This window comes from Eschrichtius robustus, chromosome 10 (genome assembly GCF_028021215.1).
Source record: "Eschrichtius robustus isolate mEscRob2 chromosome 10, mEscRob2.pri, whole genome shotgun sequence".
NCBI lineage: Eukaryota > Metazoa > Chordata > Mammalia > Artiodactyla > Eschrichtiidae > Eschrichtius > Eschrichtius robustus.
The window spans coordinates 103,991,890-104,010,302 of NC_090833.1; the positions used below are offsets into that span (position 1 = coordinate 103,991,890).

Sequence of the window (18,413 nt, forward strand, 5' to 3'; positions counted from 1 at the left end):
CAGTTCAGGGAAAACCACAAAGAGGTGTCCTGACAAGGCCCACGGTAATCATAGACATGGGTGCTGGGGATTAGTTTATTTAATCCTTAACCACACAGCCCTCTGTGGTTGGGATTATTCCCATTTTACAGGTGGGGAAACTGAGGCTGAAAGGAATTGGGTGGTTTGCCAAAGCTGTTAAGTGGCTGAGCTGGGCTTTGAACTCACTCCCCAGTGGCTTGGGAGCCTAAGCTGGTTCTGATACACTGCCTTCCCATGGCATTCCTGGGATGGGTTCCCGAGGCCGTTGAAAGACTTGTACATCTCAGCAGCTTCATGGCAACTGCCCAGCTAGACCCAGAAAATAATACTACCTTGTACTGCTGCTTCCTTCCGCCAAGCCCCACACAGACATGATCTCATTCACTTTCCCACAGTCCCATGTGGGCTAAGGAGTGGGTGGGGACTCCGTTTCCCAGGGAGGAAAGGGAGGCACAGAGAGGGATGCTGGCCTGTCCTAGGTCACAAAGCTGGCTGGCGGCAGAGCTGCGACTGGAAATCAGGCATCCCTGCCCTTGAGGGCGGTCATTTAGCTTGATGCATATGGGCTAGAATCACCCCCGAGTTACAGCAAATTGGGGTGCTTTTCTTGAGGGCTGACTCAGTGGCTGAAACAGCTCCAAGATAGCTGGGCTTGTGTTAAAAAAAGGAAATCTGAGATGCATATAAAGGCAATCTGTACGCCAAGAAAGAGGCGCTGGGACTAATGGTCACCACACTAGCTCCCCTCCTGGCCAGTCCCGGCACAGTCTCTCTGCTTCCCTTCCCCAGATGCCCTGGGGCTCAGACGCAGCCCTGGTGCGATGGAAAGAACACTGGCTTTGAGGTCATGGAACCTGGAGAGGATATTCACTAGGGACTCCAAAATCAGTCATCTCCCCTCTCAGCTTTTCCACTTTTCACTCAAAAAGTGGGGATAATAACTACATGAAATAGACATTGTGTGTGAAAAATTTCATCAACTATAAAGCCTGCAGAGAGAGAGAGAAATTACTGGTGCTCCCTTCAGCCCGATCTCATCTCTACTAAAGACCTTTTTAAAAATGGCTTTGAAGCGGCGAGTCACGCAGCAGCATTGTCCTGGTCAAACGTCTGTCTTCCCTACTGTGGCTTTTCCACTTGGATCTCTGGTACCCAACGTCTGGTCCCGAATCAGATGTTCCCTGGGTGGCCCCATGGGCTCCAGGGCAGGGCTGGCAAACTTTTTGCAAAGGCCCACGTGGTAAATATTTGAGGCTTCGTGGGCCACAGGCAATTTTGATCACATGTTCTTTGTTTCTTTCTTTCTTTTCTTACAACTCTTTAAAAATGTAAGAAACATTCTTAGTTCACAGGTCTTACAAAAACAGGCCGATCTGGCCCGCTGGATGTAGTTTGCTATGCCTGGCCTAGTGTAAAATTGGGGGCGGGGGGAGTCTGGATGTAGACAAGGCCTAGACCCCCAGTTTTGCTGCTTGCCTGCCTGCGGGCCTTCGGATCACTCTTCAACCTCCCCGGGACTTAGTGAATTATCTGCCTCATGGCTGTAATAGTGCCTACTTACTTCAGAGGGCTGCGGTGAGGGTTCTCAATAGAAGGCGTCTACCCCGCAGCAGGTGCCTGAGAGATGCGGGGTGGTATCATTACTGCTCAATGAGTGAGGGACGGCCCACACTGTCCTTGGTGTGGTGGGGAGGACAGTACCCTCCCAGAGTCTGGGATATTCTACAAGGTGACCAACCAAGGCCCTGCTCGGAAGGCAGAGGCCCAGGGTTTCACGAGGAGAGGAAGACCTGGGGTTATGTCAAGGGGCTGCTTGTAGGGTTGGGACCTTGGTCCCACCACCAGCTTTGTCTTGGGCGGGAGGTGGTGTCTGGGAGTCTGTGGGACTACAAGAGGCCCCACATAGACCTGGGGCCCAGGGGGACCCAGGGCTTTGCCGAGAGGACACCGGTGACTCCCTGGTCCTCTTGAGTCCTGGCTTGTTGTCAAGTGAAAAACTAGAGAAGGAAGCAGTTCTGAAAAAAGTGTGGGTCAGAGCAAGCTCTTTTCATTAATAATAAGAGCCACCACGTACTGAGCACTTCTGCGTCCCGGGCGCTGGGGGCTGTATGCCCATCCTTCCATCCCCCCAGCGAGCCGGGGCAATGCTGGGGCGGGAAGGGGGCGGGGGGAAGGCTCACAGCTGCAGGGGCTGGAGCTGGGAGAGGATGGTCCTGCTTTCTTTGATGTTCCACTGCCTCCTGGGAGCCTAGCTCTGCCCGTGGGTTCAGGTTTGGGTGGATACTCAGGCCAGGGAAGTTTGAGATCTTGATTCTTTTTCTTTCTTTCTTTTTTTCTTTTTTTTAAAATTATGTGGTAGTTATCTTTAAGTACAAAGACTTTTCCAATCATGTCACTTAGAGATCATTTTATCCACTGCTCTGTTTGCCGCCAGTCTCTTGTCTCTCTCCTCAGCAATGGTAAGGTGGATACCCTTTCCACGAGGAAGAGAGATCCATGGTTTGTTGCCTTTGCCAATAACGAAAATGTTGGAGAGCCGGGTGGCAAAGCTATTGCCGTTGGCATCTTTCACATGAACTACATCAAAAGAACCAGGATGTCTCTCCCGGTTAGTGATCACACCAATTCTTCCCAGGTTAGCACCTCCAGTCACCGTGCACAGGTTACCAGTGTCAAATGTGATGAAATCAGTAATCTTGCCAGTCTCCAAATCAGTTTGAATGGTGTCATTCACCTTGATGAGGGGATCATGGTAGCGGATGGTGCGAGCATCATGGGTCACCAGATGAGGGATTCCTTTTGTTCCCACAAAGATCTTTCTCACTTTGCACAACTTATACTTGGCCTCCTCAGGTGTAATATGATGAACAGCAAAGCGACCCTTGGTGTCATAGATTAGATGAAAATTCTCTCCAGTCTTGTCAATGCTGATGACATCCATAAAACCAGCAGGGTAGGTTATATCAGTGAGGACCTTGCCATCAATCTTAATGAAATGCTGCATGCAGATCTTCTTTACTTCATCTCCTGTTAGGGCATACTTAACTCTGTTCCTTGAGACATTCCCTCAGCTTGTGGGGACCGGTAGATGGACGAGGAGCAAACACACCAGTCAGTTTATCCAGCATCCAATGCTTTGGAGCTGCTATGTGCTTCAGGTGTTTCTTGGGACCGCGAGCCATGGCTGCACTAGGCACGAAAAGAGAGCGATTCTTCTTTTTGAGAAATACAGTGAAAAGGACTAGTTCCTCGGCTGCTGGAAAAACTCCATCATCACCCAGCCGCGGAAACTGGAGCACTCTCTTCTGTGTACTTGTGCCATCCCGTGGCTGGTTCTGGAGGGTCACCTGCGACCAGCCTCCCGGGCTGGAACTCAACAGTGTGACTCGGTGCACAGGGGCCATGTCTTCCTATTGCCAACACCCTGCTTATTTCTGTGCCTCTTTCCACCTATAATTCACTGTTCCTGTATCTAGAAAGCCATCCTGTTACTTCTTTACCTGGTAAACTTCTACGCAGTCCTTTAAAACATAGCTCAAATGTCACCTCCTCCAGGAAGCCTTCCAAGACTACCCAGGCACAGTTAGTATCTCCCTCTTCTGCCTTTAGGCACTTTGATTGTTATACTATTTGGGGGTGGGGGACAAACATTAATCGAGCACTTAGTACATCCTACGCCTTACGCTAAGCACTTTACTGAATTATACCATTTAACATTCAAAAACCCATGAAAGGGTCTTATCCCCATTTTACAGATAAGGAAACCGAGGCTCAGAGCAGCTAAATAACCTGCCCAAGGTGAGGCTGGGATCTGAATCCAAGCAGTATGACCTCAGTGCCCTCCTTCCACCACTAAATGATATTGCCTCTCTGACACTAGTTATAATGACCCCAAACTGTGATAATAAGTTTATGGGTCTGTAAATGGCCCGTGAGCTGAGACCACGACTTAACGTATCTTTGCTGTCCCAGAGTGTAGCGCAGTGCAGCGCACACAGTAGGCGCTTAGTGGTTGCTCATGGAAAGAATGTTGAATACAGAGCCTGTGGGGGTTGGGCCCACTAAAGGAAGGTGGGGTGCTGTGAGTGGGGAAAGGAAGACCAGTGGGGGACACAGCTGAGTGGGTGGGGCTTGCTTGACCCTGGGGGTGGGGAAGGTTCCTGCTGCCAGCTGCCATGCCATCTTGGAATCACGAGCCTGGCAAGAACAACAGAATGATGTCCTGACACTGCTTAGTAAGCACCTTCAACGTGCTAGGAAGCGCTTCGCACAAGGGCATTCTAAGTCCAGGACAAAGGACAGCTAGTTCAAATCCCTAGACAGCTCACAAAGGCAGTGCCTTCGCAGGATGCACTTTGGCAAAGGATCATCCTGAGGCTGGGTCTGGACTCCGTGCCCTGTACATTCTGAACCTTGCCGGCCCTCTGAGAAGCCGGGCTGTTGGGCGAAGTTGCATGAATTCCCGTGTTGGGGAGTCCTCTTTTGTACCATGCAGCTCTGTTTACAGCGGACTGGCTGCCCGGAGGAGCAGAGCTTTCGGATGAGCAAGGAGATGGGCATCAGAACACCTTCATCTCTTCCCGGCTCTCTCCACACACAGGAGGTGGGACCCAGCCGGGGCCCAAAGCCTGGAGCCTCCCAGCAAGCCAGGTGGGCCTGTGAGGTCATGCTTCCTGCCACACTTGCAGGTGGCCCTTTCCTGGGGCGCCAGCAGGTGTCAGGGGCAGGGGTGATGTACGGGGGACCCCTTTAGTATCCCCAGTCCCCTCTGGGGGCTGGAGGTGCCCCGTGAAGCCACCGGAAAGCTCTTTTCTTGCCCGGAAGAGGTCCAAAGCATGCGTGGCTGCTGACACGGGGGAGGGGGGGATGGGGGGAGGGGGGGAGAGCGAGAAGACCCCCCTGCAAGCCGCGTTCATACAAAATGCATTTCCCAACGTATCCCTCTGGCCTGTCGGAGCCCCTTCTGCTCACTGCTCTGTTTATACATGATAGACAACTAATTAACATCCAAACCTCCTGAAAGGTCTTTTCAGAGGTAATGTTCTGACAGATTATGTCAGCAAGGAGCACTGATTTGTCTAAGCATGGATCACATTGTTTCAGATTGAATGAGGTGAATATTAAACTGCTTTAAATGTACTCTTCATAAAGTACTAATTACACACTCCCAAGGGAGAACAGCCAAGGAATACTAAACAGTAGAGAAGTCAACAGAAGGTTCTTTTTATAGTATGTTGCTGGGCTCTGTGTTTTTCTGTCTCCTTCTTTCTCGCTCTCTCTCTTTTTTTTACAGTAAAATCACAGCACGCTAAAGAATACACATTTATAGCACAATGCTTCTCATCTAATTATACGGCAATCATTAGTTTTAAGCTGGATGCATTATATTTTCTTTGATATATTATGCCTGAGGCACAACTCTGCATTTATTGCTGCTACTGGCAGATTCCAGTCCCCCCAACCCCCTTTCCAAACCCCAACTCCTCTCTACCCCACGACCCTTTAACAAATTATTTAACCCTTACTGTTAGTTTGCTTATTGTCTCAAAAAAGAATAATTGCAATTTGAATTGGCAAAAATGGGGGAAGCGACATACCCATGATTAATTAATTAATTAATTTGTTTTAATTAATTAATTAATTAATTTAGGGCTGCGAGACGCTACATGCGGGATCTTAGTTTCCCGACCAGGGATCGAACCCGTGCCCCCAGCAGTGGAAGCACGGAGTCTTAACCACTGGACAACCAGGGAAGTCCCCCCTTTGTTACTTTAAAGCGGAAAAAATAGGAAAGGAAATCTCACGTGTTTCTGGGAGCTGTGCAATTTTTTTATTAACCAGGTAATGTCCTGAATACACAGTCTCTGCTCCCCGACCCAGTGAAATTCCTTCATAACAGATTCTACAGGATCACACTGAACTCCCAGTGGCTGAGCTTCATTGTCTCTCAGGGAAAGAGATATTTATATGTATATAAATATACATCTCTAAAAGCAACAAAGGGGTGGAAAACCATGAGGCAGGGAGCAGTCCAGCGAAAATGCAGGGTGGCCCTTCAAAATGCCTATCTGCAGATGTAGCCAGAATTCTGCTCCAACAGTTTTTCTGGATATTTCTGACATCAGGCCTTGCCCATTGTTGAGAAAAAGCAAGATTAATTTTGAGATGCCCTAGATGGTCAGGTTCTCAGTCCTGAAGGGAGAAAAAGGCCAACTTCCATGGGGATGGATGGCCTGACATTGACCCGACTGGTTTCTTCTTAGTCACGCCTCTAATCATCATGCCTCTAAAGATAAAAGGGACAGCAGGGTCCCAGAAAGGTAGAATCGCTTTTGTGTAAGGAGCAAAGTGGGGTCCCCTTTCCCTACTGTGGTCTTCCTTTTCCTCCCCCGACACCAAATCAGAGAACTGTGGGGTCTTGGACTTGAAGGGGTTAGAAATTTCCCATAACTTTAACAGTTGAGGAACTTCAGAGCACAGAGCTGCCTGCAGTTCAAGTTGGAACCTGGGGTCCTGACTCCCAAGCTAGTACTCTTTCCACTTCAGATAGAGTAACTCCAAATAACTCTTCTCTCACAAAAACGACCCAGGGCAAAGGAATAAAATGACAGAGTGCTACGGACTGAATGTTTGTGTTCCCCTCAAATTCACATGTTGAAACCCTAATACTATCACTGTGATGGTATTTGGAGGTGGGGCCTTTTGGGAAGTGAATAGGTCATGAGAGTGGAGCCCTCCTGATGGGATTAGTGCCCTTATAAGGAGTGACAGGAGAGAGTTTGCTTCCTCTCTCTGCTCTCTTGGGGCCATATGAGGATACAAGGTGGCTGTCCAGACATTGGATCTGCCAGCACCTTGATCTTGGATTTCCCAGCCTCTAGAATTTGGAGAAATAAATGTTTGTCTTTTGAGCCACTCAGCCTATGGCAGTTGTTATAACAATCCAAATGGACTGAGACACAGAATTCTCTTCTCTGAGAGCTGGAAGAAGTCTGGAAAGTCACCTAGTCCACCCTTCTGTTGCTGCTTGAATCCCCTTCATGACGTCCCCAACCATGATGACTTGTTCATTCTTGGCTCTGGCTCCTCTGGGGATGGAGGGTTGGCGACCTTCTCCCAGAATGTCAGACCATCTCTGTGCAGCTCTCATGGTTAAGTAAGTGTTTAAGAGCAGTGCACGCTGGAGCGAGAGTGTCTGGGTTTAAATCCAGCACAGCCATGTCACAGCTCTAGGACCTTGGATAGGGGACTTCTTAACATTTCTTTGCTTCCGTTTCCTCTTCCTCTGTAAAATGGGAACGATACAAGTGCCTGCTCTATAGGGTTTTGTGAGGATGACAGGAGATGATACGTGTCAAGCAGTGCCCAGCCTACCAAACTAACCAAGCTTAGCTATTATTATTGTTAAGAGGTTCATCTAGCTCCCTAGCATAACTGCCATGGTTGTAGCTCTGCCTGGGGCCCCACGGAACAAGATTAACTTTTCTCCTTGTGTGACTGTTTTCAACTATTTCATTCATTCATTGCTCAGCTGTCACTGGATGACCCCTGCATGCCAGGTACTTAGTGCCAAGAGAAGAGAAAGATGTGGAAAAGACTTGCTCCCCGATCTCATGGATTTTTTTTTTTTTTACATTTTTTTTGGCTGTGTTGTGTCTTCGTTGCTGCGTGCGGGCTTTCTCCAGTTGCGTGGAGCGGGGGCTACTCTTCATTGCGCTGCATGGGCTTCTCACTGTGGTGGCTTCTCTTGTTGTGGAGCACAGGTTCTAGGCGCGGGGGCTTCCATAGTTGTTGTGGCCCGCGGGCTCAGTAGTTGTGGCGCACGGGCTTCGTTGCTCCGCGGCACGTGGGATCTTCCCGGACCGGGGATTGAACCCGTGTCTCCTGCATTGGCAGGTGGATTCTTAACCACTGCGCCCCCAGGGAAGTCCGATCTCATGGATTTTAAACACCAGAAGAATTTACAATTTCTCTTCAGAGCTTCTCTTCCCCAGGGGACATGCTCTTTGGTTTCTTTGCCTGTTTCTCACTTAACTTTTTTTCCAGCCCGTTTTCCTTATGTGAAATCATTGAAAGGAATACACCAGGGATGACGAAAAAGTGGTGGCAAACCTGAGCTTCAGTTCAGGGCACACCTTGTGTCCATCATCCAAACACAAGAGACTGGGATTCCATGGGTGGATGGGACCCAGCTATGCGTTCTTTTTTTTTTTAAAGCTCCTCATTCTTAAATCCAATACGTGTGCGTACGTGTGGGCATGTGTGTGTGTGTGTGTGCGTGCGTGCGTGCACGTGCAGCCCCCCACGGATGCATGCCCACAGCCCCCGACCCTGGATAAGCGGAGGAGGCTGCCTTCGGGTCTGTCCACTTTTAGGGACACACCTTTTTCTCAGGACTGACTCCTGCCTTCTCCTGGCACCCCTCCTCAAGCCCAGGGTATTCTTGGCTGAGGTATTCCCCGCTACGTGACGGTGCCAGCTGATGACACGTGAATCCTGCAGAACGCACGACATCATTGGTCAGTCCCCCTGCCCACCCCGCACGTCCATCCCTCCCATCACTGATGCTGCCGAAGTTAGCACTATGGAAGATACATGTGACGCTGTCACTCGCCTGCTACAACCTGTTCCGCAAGACTCCCTGTCTACCTCAGGATCCCATGCAAGTTCCCGGCCCGTGTGCACGTGAGCACGTGCGTGTCTAACCATTATTCCGTGCCCGGCGCTGTTCTTGGGGCCTCACAGGTGCCAGACCCGCAGCCGGGAGGGCCCCCTTCACAGCCCGTGCCCATCGTGGGCTTTGCACCTCCCCTTTTCTAAACCCTGAGGACACCACCATGTTTCATCCTTGTTATCCCAGAGCCTAACACAGTGCTTGAGACCCAAGGGAGTGAACATATACTGGTGGAATTATGGCTGGTGCAGGTGTTATTTTTGAGGAAGCGCTCTTGCCTTGTACCAACAGATACAGGCAGCCAGCTCCTGGGCCTAACCTGATGGACCCCTTCAATATACACTCTTGGTTTTGAAGCCCAGGCATCTCCCCTTTCCCAGAATTAGGCCTTCCTCACCCTCCCGCTGGGTCTCTGTTGCACTGTACCTCATCTGGTGCTGAGGATGTCCTCTTTAGGGTCAGGAAGACCTGGCCATACACCTCTGAGGGACCCAGAGGTAATAGGGGCAGATGCTGTGCTGAGGGGAAAAGCACCCAGAATATGCCAGGCATAGTGGTAGGTGCTGGCCTGTAGAGAGACGCCCTGTAGAGATGTGATCTCTGCCTTCGTGGAGTCTGCAGCCTCGTGGCAATGCACCGGCTTTCTCACCTACAAATGGGGCCTCAGAATACCCACGCCACGGGGTTGCTGTATAGACTGAAACAGTGCATATAGGGTGCTTGGCAGGGAGTTAACACTCTGAAGTTTCCAAATGGCCATTCTTCTGCACCCCAAGAGGGGCTTGAAGAAACTGGCCCTTCTGAGTCAGGAAGGCCTGTGTACATCTCTGTAGGGATGTGACTTGGTGCCTATGACACATCCCTTGGTGGTCACCAAGAACGGAGGAGGTGTCGGGGCCGATGGTGGCCAGACTGCCCTGATGGTGCACGTGCTGCTGGCTCTGGGGCGGCAGCACTTGGGCGACTATGAAATCCAATATGAAGGAACTCCCTTTTTCCTCTGGCACTTTGATTTATGGCCCGGGTGTCACCTTCCTCCTCGGCACAGCGTCTGGCCCTTCTCCTTTCTATGCCTTTCTCTCTCCTCACTCACAAATACCTGGTACTTCCCACCTACCCAGGTGAGCTTTGGAGGAGACTAAACTGGCCTTGAATGATTGCTTCTGCAACCTAAGAGTTATGTGGCCTTAGGCTAGATATTTAATCTCCCCAAGCCTCAGTTTTCTCATTTGTAAAATGGGGCTAAGAATACCATCCTCCCAACCTCATTGTAGGGATGGGGAGAGGAGGCTTGGGAAAGGGTCCCCCGCAGGGACAGGCGTGCAGTCAGCCCCCAGCATGCCTGTCTTTCCAGTGCCCCCATAAGTCACACTAAGGTAAGGTACTGTGGGTTTAATGGATTCCCTCTCCTCAGGAGTTCCTGCATTTTAAAAGAGGACACTGGCGCTGTCTGATGCAGCACAATAAATTGATTGGGCGAAACTTCAGGAGAAGCAGTGGGGTAGGGGAAAGAGATATTTTGGGGGCAGGAAATGGCCTTCCTTTACTTCTGAAATCACACCACTTAGACTAGCAGCTCTCAGCCTAAGAGCTGTGACGCGCTGGCATGGTACCAGCAGTTGTGAGATGTATCACAAACAAATATGTTGCTAATAATAAAGTGCTGCAGTTTCCGAATAATCCCCCCCAAACACACTTTGGGGGGTTACCTTAGAGGGAATTCAAAGTTAGCTCCATGTTATGGTCATACCCACTCTCATTCTTACGTGACTTCTCGAGTGGGGTAGAAAAGGGTGCACCTGGGATTGGGCACAACCTGGGCGTGCCTGCGCATGGGTGTCCCTGGCCATGTGTGGCCTGGTAGAAATAACAGTTGCAGGTCAGGGACCTGGAGAAAACCCTTGAGACACTTAGCAGCACTAGGCATGCTGCACAGCGAGAGAAAAGAATGAGCCCCTGACTTCTTCTTTTATTTTTTTAATTTGTATTTTTTAACATCTTTGTTGGAGTATAATTGCTTTACAACGGTGTGTTAGTTTCTGCTTTATAACAAAGTGAATCCGCTATACGTATACATATATCCCCGTATCCCCTCCCTCTTGCGTCTCCCTCCCTCCCACCCTCCCTATCCCACCCCTCTAGGTGGTCACAAAGCACTGAGCTGCTCTCCCTGTGCTATGCGGCTGCTTCCCACTAGGTATCTGTTTTACATTTGGTAGTGTATCTATGTCCATGCCACTCTCTCACTTTGTCCCAGCTTACCCTTCCCCCTCCCCGTGTCCTCAAGTCCGTTCTCTATGTCTGCATCTTTATTCCTGTCCTGCCCCTAGGTTCTTCAGAACCATTTTTTTTTTTTTTTTTTTTAGATTCCATATACATGTGTTAGCATACGGTGTTTGTTTTTCTCTTTCTGACTTACTTCATTCTGTATGACAGGCTCTAGGTCCATCCACCTCATGACAAATAACTCAGTTTCGTTTCGTTTTATGAGCCCCTGACTTCTCCTGCAACAACGTGGCTGACTCCCAGGACAGAACACCGTACCCGCAGCCAGGCAAGGGCAAAGGAGCGCCCCCTCGATGTGGCTCTATTACGTGAAGGCCTCAGCAAGCCTCATGGACCATGACAGCCGTCAGCACTCTGTCGCCTTTGGGGTGGGGATATTGACTGGGAAGAGGGAGGCTTTGGGGGCACTGGAAATACTCCATGTCTTGATCTTGGTGGTGGTTACATGGTGAATGGACAGAATGTTTGTGTCCCCCTAAAATGCGTACGTTGAAACCCTACCCCCAGTATTATGGTATTAGGAGGTGGGCCTTTGGGAGGTAATTAGGATTAGATGAGGTCGGGGGGAGGGGCCTTCATGATGGGATTAGTGCCCTTTTGGGAGTCAGAGAGAGCTTGTTTCCCCTCCTCCTCCTTGCTCTCCAAGGAAGCGTACTTTGAGAAGTCGGCCGTCTGCAACCCAGAAGAAGGCTCTCACCAGAACCTGCCGTGCTGTACCCTGATCTCAGACTTCTGGCCTCCAGGACTGTGAAAAATGTTATAAGCCACCCAGTTTATGGTATTCTGTCATAACAGCCTGAACTGACTAAGACAATGGAAGTTTTACACTCAATATCTGGGTATTTGATGGATATATTTGTAACTTAATAAAAAAATTTTTTTTGAAAAGCAGTTTGGAATCTCAGTCATACACCTGTCAAGGTTTTCCCACAGTGCACCTTGGAAGGACCTTTACAGTAGGAGCCCAGGGAGCGCTGGGGTCACATCAGGCCGTCTCAGGCAGGCAGTGACTGGCCACGAGCTCTCCCTGGTGGCTCTATGCTCCTCCTGGCTGACAACTTTTCAGGGCTGACGTCTCAGCCTCATTAGTGCCCAGTGCGTGGCGAGGCGGGACCCTCACCAGATAATCTCATTTCTTCTGGCAAGACAGCTCCCAGCAGAGGCCATGGCGTGTTGTGAAGTGCTCCTTGCCTAGGATATCTGGGGGGCTGTCAGGTGCCCCCCAGAGCAGCCTCAGTGAGAGGACTCCGGCAGACACCCAGATACCCCCTGCAATCGGTGGCCCCAGGATGCTGAGGTGACTCTCCCGGCCACCCATGTGGAGCTCATTTTGTTTGCTTTGTGTGTTACTTTGCACCCACCCCTTCGGTTGCCAAGGAAACAGTGACGCAGCCTCCGGTGGGGCCTCAGGCTTAGTCAATGTGGAGTCTTTTAAGGCAATGGTGGTTCAGTGAGGCGGCCCTGGTGCCCGGAGGGCTGGTGTGGGTGCAGGGGGCAGGGCCGACTGGGAAGGGAGAGAGGGGTGACCCCAACGGAAGAGGCGGCGGCTTTGCTGCTGGCCTGCTGGACGGCGCTAGTCAGGATGCAACTTTTCACTCGGAGCCTCAGGAGACCCACCCTTGGCCGAGTCACCAGAAGATACAAGGCAGATGGTTCTAGAGGCGAGAGGGAACAGCCTTTTCCTGTCCTGGGTGTTTGTGTGGCCTGGGACAGCTGGTCTCCGAGGCTCTGGCAGGTCCAAAGCCTCTGCAGACCAGTCAACCAGGAGCAGCAGAATGGGTTTCTAGGCATTAACAATGTGTTTGTGGACAATTGGGGGTGAGGGGGTTGGCTGGGAACTAAGATTCAGGGGGACCCTTCTCAATGTGAGGAATGCCTCCTGTATCCTCCAGAGATGAGTTCCCACGCTTTCCATCCCTTCACGGCCATCGCCAATGACACCGGGACCCTGGGACTTCCCTGCCAGCGTGCTCTGTCTTCTGCAGCCTCTGCCGGCAGGGCCTTGGGCCTAACATCCTCCACTCCCCAGCCCTGCTCCCTGTCATGCATTAAGTTTGTCCTGGTCCCCCCAGGACCAAGCAGCCCAGTTCCAAGGCTGGGAAGGCCTGCTGGTCGTGGGCGGGTCTACCTCAGGGTCTTGTCTGGGTGCCTCTCTTTTAAAGTCCCTGCCGAGAAAGACAGGTCTGCCTGCAGCTCTGGATGGAGCATTGGTAAGGGTGTCCCGAGTTCTCCTCTTGACTCTGAGGCTGCCCTGCGGCCTGGTGAGCACAGCCCTTCTCAGGGCAGCTCTTCCTTTCCTGCTGCGGGAATGAATACCCTCCACTGTCTCAACTGAACGGGTCCCATCCCCACTCTCTAACCCTCCCCCACCCAACTTCCCTCTCCCTGTCATTTTCCCTATCACCCAGTCTCAAAACCTCCAAGTTATTTTTGATTCATCTTTCTCCTTTATCACCCTTATCTCGTCACTTATCAAATTCTGTCAGTTCTTCCTTCAAAACATCTCCAGCATATGTTCCTTCCTTTTTTAAAATTAAGTTTCATTGTTTTTCTTAGTATAAAAGAGAACTATGCTCAATGTAGAAAACTTAGAAAATACCGATAACCAAAAAGAGGACAATTAAAATTACCCATAACCCTCTAGTCAAAGCTGTTATTAATATTTTGATACATGCCCAGTTCGTCCCTTGCCCCTGCCTACATACATACACCCTTTCCTTTCTTTCACGTCTCCCCATTCCTGCCACTATCATCTCATCTACGCTCTCCTCCCCTCAGTCTCTCTGCCCCCCCTGTTGTCCACCCTGCCACCTTTACCACTTTCTCAAGAGCTGCCTTTGAAACACGTTGAAGCTCGGGCAGCCACTGGCCCGCAGGAAACAGGTGTCCCTCTGGGTGGAAGCCCACAGCTTGACGAGCATATGGCAGGCGCCTCTGTGTGATGAGAAAGAAGGCTCCCCTTCCTCAGGGTGGAGGCAGCTCCTGGCCTGGGTGAGTGGCTAGGGGGCAGGGTGCAGGCTGCATTGAAGTCCCCGCCTGTCCCTTCTGTGGGAGAAGTGAATAACTAGCCCTGGTCACTCCTGCCCTCTGCCGTGTGGTGGCCAATTCTACCTTACTAACCGGTCCCAGCACTTACACTCCTGACGTGCCGGGCCAGTCTAGCCCCTGCTTCTCAAACACTGTGTGTTTGGCCTCTCCTGGGGTCTTTGCCCAACCTACACCCTCTACCCCTTGCTCCCCTTCCCTACCTCATACTGCTGTCCTCAGAGGCCCGGCCCAGGGGTCACACTTCATGTGCCAGTAGGGCCTAGGCAGGTTCCCTGTGTGGGTGGGATGAGGTCTGTGAGAACAGGAGGTGGCCTGAGTTGACAGATCTTCACCCAGGTCGCTAAATGCAGTCTCCCAAGTTTTTAATGTCGCCTACTAATTCAACACATTCAGAAGCCTTGTCTAGGCTGAGCGGAGCTGCCCAGCCCTGCCATGGCCCATCTCGTCTCTGAAGATTTCCGTGCCTCCGTCTCACCTCTCCTTGATCAGCCCTCCTCACGCAGGGGTGTGAGATCCCATTTGGCAGCTTAGGTGATATGGTTTAGTGGAAAGCACACTTACCCATTCAACAAGCATTTAGTGAGTGCCTAGGTAGATTGAGCAGTCAAAAGCCTGGGTTTGGGTTCTGATTCTACCACTTTCTTGAGCAAATCACTTAAATTCATTTTCCTACCTGTAAAATGGGGATTCAGTAGTTCTCAACCCACTGACTTGTGAAAAGGCGTTGGAATCATATACATGATGGCATTGTGTTGATATAAACTGTGAAGCTCTGTCAAATGCCATTATTCGCCCACCTTCTGTCATTCAGGGCGTGCTAGCTTTATGTTTTTTTTTTGTTTTTAATAAATTTATTATTTATTTATTTATTTATGGCTGTGTTGGGTCTTCATTTCTGTGTGAGGACTTTCTCCAATTGCGGCAAGCGGGGGCCACTCTTCATCGCGGTGCGCGGGCCTCTCACTGTCGCGGCCTCTCTTGTTGCGCAGCACAGGCTCCAGACGCGCAGGCTCAGTAGTTGTGGCTCACGGGCTTAGTTGCTCCATGGCATGTGGGATCTTCCCGGACCAGGGCTCGAACCCATGTCCCCTGCTTCGGGAGGCAGACTCTCAACCACTGCGCCACCAGGGAAGCCCCTAGCTTTATGTTTTGAAATGGTGTGAGCAGGCTTGCTATGGTAGTGAGTATGCATCGGACATTTGATAAGTCCTGTGGATTAGTTAATAAAATGTACTCAAAGTGCCGTATCTTTCAATAGAGGATTTGTATAGATGACAACAGAACTATATGCAATGAAAGGATAATATATAATATTGATAATGATAATAGAGCGCCTGCTAAGAGCTTTTAGCATCATTGTCTCCTTTAATCTTCAAGGAAGGTAACTCTTATCACCGCTGTTACACAGATGAGGAAACCGAGGCTTAGTGAGATTAATAGCTTCTCCTGAGTTGCACAGCTGGTGGAAGGTATGGACAGGAGAGAAAACATGGAAATAAACTAACACAGTGAGGCTGCCCATGCCTTTGGAGGGTTAGAGATAATATTAAGATATACAAAATCATCTAGAAGAGTCCCAGGCAAATGGTTTGCACTCAATAACTCATACCTATTATGACTGGGTTCTAGGCTCATTATAAACATTCTTTTACTTGATCGAATCCTTACAACAACCCTGTGAGATAGGGATTATCCTGTCCATTTTACAAATGGGGAAACCAACGTCCAGAGAGGTTTAGTGCCTCTACCCAGGCCACACAGCTGGAGACATAGAGGTCTGCCTGGGACTCAGGTCCTACTGTGCCCTTACTCCTGTGGTCAGCTTGGGTGTGGGGCTCACCAACCTTTCCCCAGAAATGCTCTGCTTCTTGTAATGTTGCAGGCGGTACTTCTACGAGCCTATCAGCTGGAGGCTCCATGTTAAGCCCTTCAAGGCAACCTCCACCAGAGCCCATCGAGCTCTTGGAGATACCTGTACAGTTGGGATGTTGAGGGCTGTGATCTCAGAGCCAGCATGTGTCCTCCCTTTAAACTTGAAGGGAACAAAGACTTACAGAACCTATCTCAGCCCTCCCCCCCCCCTTTTTTTTCCCAAAGAAAAATGAAAGAATCTGATAATTACTTCTATCTACCACCCAACTGTACTAATTACCAACCTATTTCTTCACAGTGTGACAGACACCAGCTCTGGAAAACACATAGAGATAAATTAGCACTAATTGGTTTTCCTCTGGCTGTTTGAATTAGTATTTAAAGCTCCGATTACAAAGCAGAATAATTGCTATTAATGTCCTATTGCCGTACAAAAGGCAGTTCTCTCGAGAACCAGCCCAGGTGTATTATTACTCTGATTACAGCATATTTAACCTGGCTCGTTAAGGGGGAGACACGGGGGACAGTTTCAATACGGCGGACTGACCACTTCCTGCAGGGTGGGAAGCTTGAAGACAGAACAGTGAGGAAAGGAAGAGGAGGGAACAGGAAAAACTGGGCCTGGAAGCCTGTGGGGATTCTTGGCAGGGGTTCTGGGGTCTCTTCCTGCTTCCCTGTCTCCCTGGGGACCTTCCTGGGTCCAGCCTACCCCACTGTGTCCACAGCCAGCCTCCTCTTCACACCCAAGGCCAACGAAGCCCTCGCAGGCCTTCCTGGCCCCTGCGTGGAGTCCTGGGGAGCAAGGCTGCCAACTGAGGGATGCGTGGGATGTCCCGGATGTTGGCATCAGACTTGCCACCAGTGAGCGAGTGGAGGCCTCTGCCCTCCATCCACATCTCCTCCTCTCCAGTTCGGGGCGGGGGCTTTAGGACATGGCATGTGCTCCCTGCTCCCACTGTGGAGGATCTTGTGTTTGCCCCCTCCATCCCCCAACCCCTTCCTGGCACCATTTTCATTCTTGTTCCTCTACCGGGATCTTTCTGACCAGAGGACTGTGGGTGAATTAGGGAGGAGGTGAGCTCGGTGAGGGCATCTTTTTTTTTTTTTTTTTAATATTTATTTATTTATTTTTGGCGGCATCGGGTCTTAGTTGCAGCACACGGGATCTTTAGTTTTGGCATGCGGGCTCAGTAGCCCCGCGGCGTGTGGGATCTTAGTTCCCAGACCAGGGATTGAACCTGTGTCCCCTGCATCGGAAGGTGGATTCTTAACCACTGGACCACCAGGGAAGTCCCGGTGAGGGTGTCTTCACGGGCTTCTGTACAAAGGAGGTAGAGAGTCCCAGCTCTCCCGCTCACTGGCTAGATGGTAAGTCCTCCAAAGCCCAAGAGCCTCAGTCTCTTCAACTGGAAAATGGGTACAACAACCTCCCTGGTCCTGGCTTCACAGAGCTGTGAGGATCGACTGGGGGTGGGCGTGAAGGTCCTTTGTAAATCACAGAGGACTCTACCTAAATAAAGGGGCTTCTTTAATTCACTCTGGAACGGTGTTGGCTTGTGAAAAAGGCACTCAGGGTAGAACAGAGTTGCTTCTTGCTGGTCCTTTCTTTGGTCTCTTCTTCCTTTTCAGTAGCTTCCCTTCCTCCTCTTTGTCTCCTTCCCCACTTCCTCTTCCTTCCTCGAAGACTCCTAGATCTCATCTGTATCCCCATTCACGCTAGGATGTTAAGAACTCAATGAGTTACCCTTTCCTCGAGCAGCTGCATTTAAAAAGGGAGGGCTATGTTTAACCCAAAGAAATGAGTCACTAATGGTGAACTTTCAGGCAAACTGAGATGATATTTTGTGGGGGAGAAAGAGGATGTCACAGCGCTCCTCAGAGCCCCACAGGCAGCTGTCTGCTCACTGACACACAGGTTTGGTGGGGCCCTGTGCCAGGGGAGGAAGGAGGCCCCGCAGGGAATAGGTGCCAGGAGAAAAGTCACCAACGGAGAGGAGGCCCTGCAAACCCGGCTGAGGCTGCTGACCCGGAATGTTCGGCTGTCGGGGGGGGACGGTGTTCTGGAGGCGCTGGCAGTGAGCTTCTCTGGCCCATCTGTCCCCACCAGGATGTGGTTCCTGGGCAGAGCTTGGGTTGGGCGTCCCTGAGGCCATCCAGAGGAGCGCAGCCTCCCCAGGTGGCCTCCGCCTTTAACTTTCTCTGTTGCCATCTGGGAAATAAAGCAAGCTGACTCTCCCCCATAAGGACTCCTTGGGGTCTTTCACCCCTTCTCTGTCCCCTGCCCTTCTGGACCCTCCTGTCTCTCCCCTTCTCCTCCCCTGGACCCCCTCTTCCTCGGTCCTGCCAGCCTCTGGGTGCCACTCTCCGCCCTGTCTGGGGAGAGAAGCCACAGAGAAAGAAGCAAAGCAGTGTCCTTGAGATGGAGAACCAGGTTTGGCTGGGTCTCTTCTAGGTAATGTTCTAGGCTTTTATGGCTCTCCTTCCTTCTCTGCATCACCTGATCTCTGATACC

The 18,413-nt window shown here is 50.7% G+C and overlaps 1 protein-coding gene and 1 pseudogene across 1 annotated transcript in view; both read right to left on the reverse strand.

Annotated features, from left to right (window-relative positions):
• PEBP4 (phosphatidylethanolamine binding protein 4) overlaps positions 1-18,413 on the reverse strand; it is a 209,091-nt gene that overhangs the window by 41,069 nt on the left and 149,609 nt on the right. The window lies entirely within an intron of this gene.
• Positions 2,418-3,203, reverse strand: LOC137770225 (small ribosomal subunit protein eS4, X isoform-like; annotated as a pseudogene).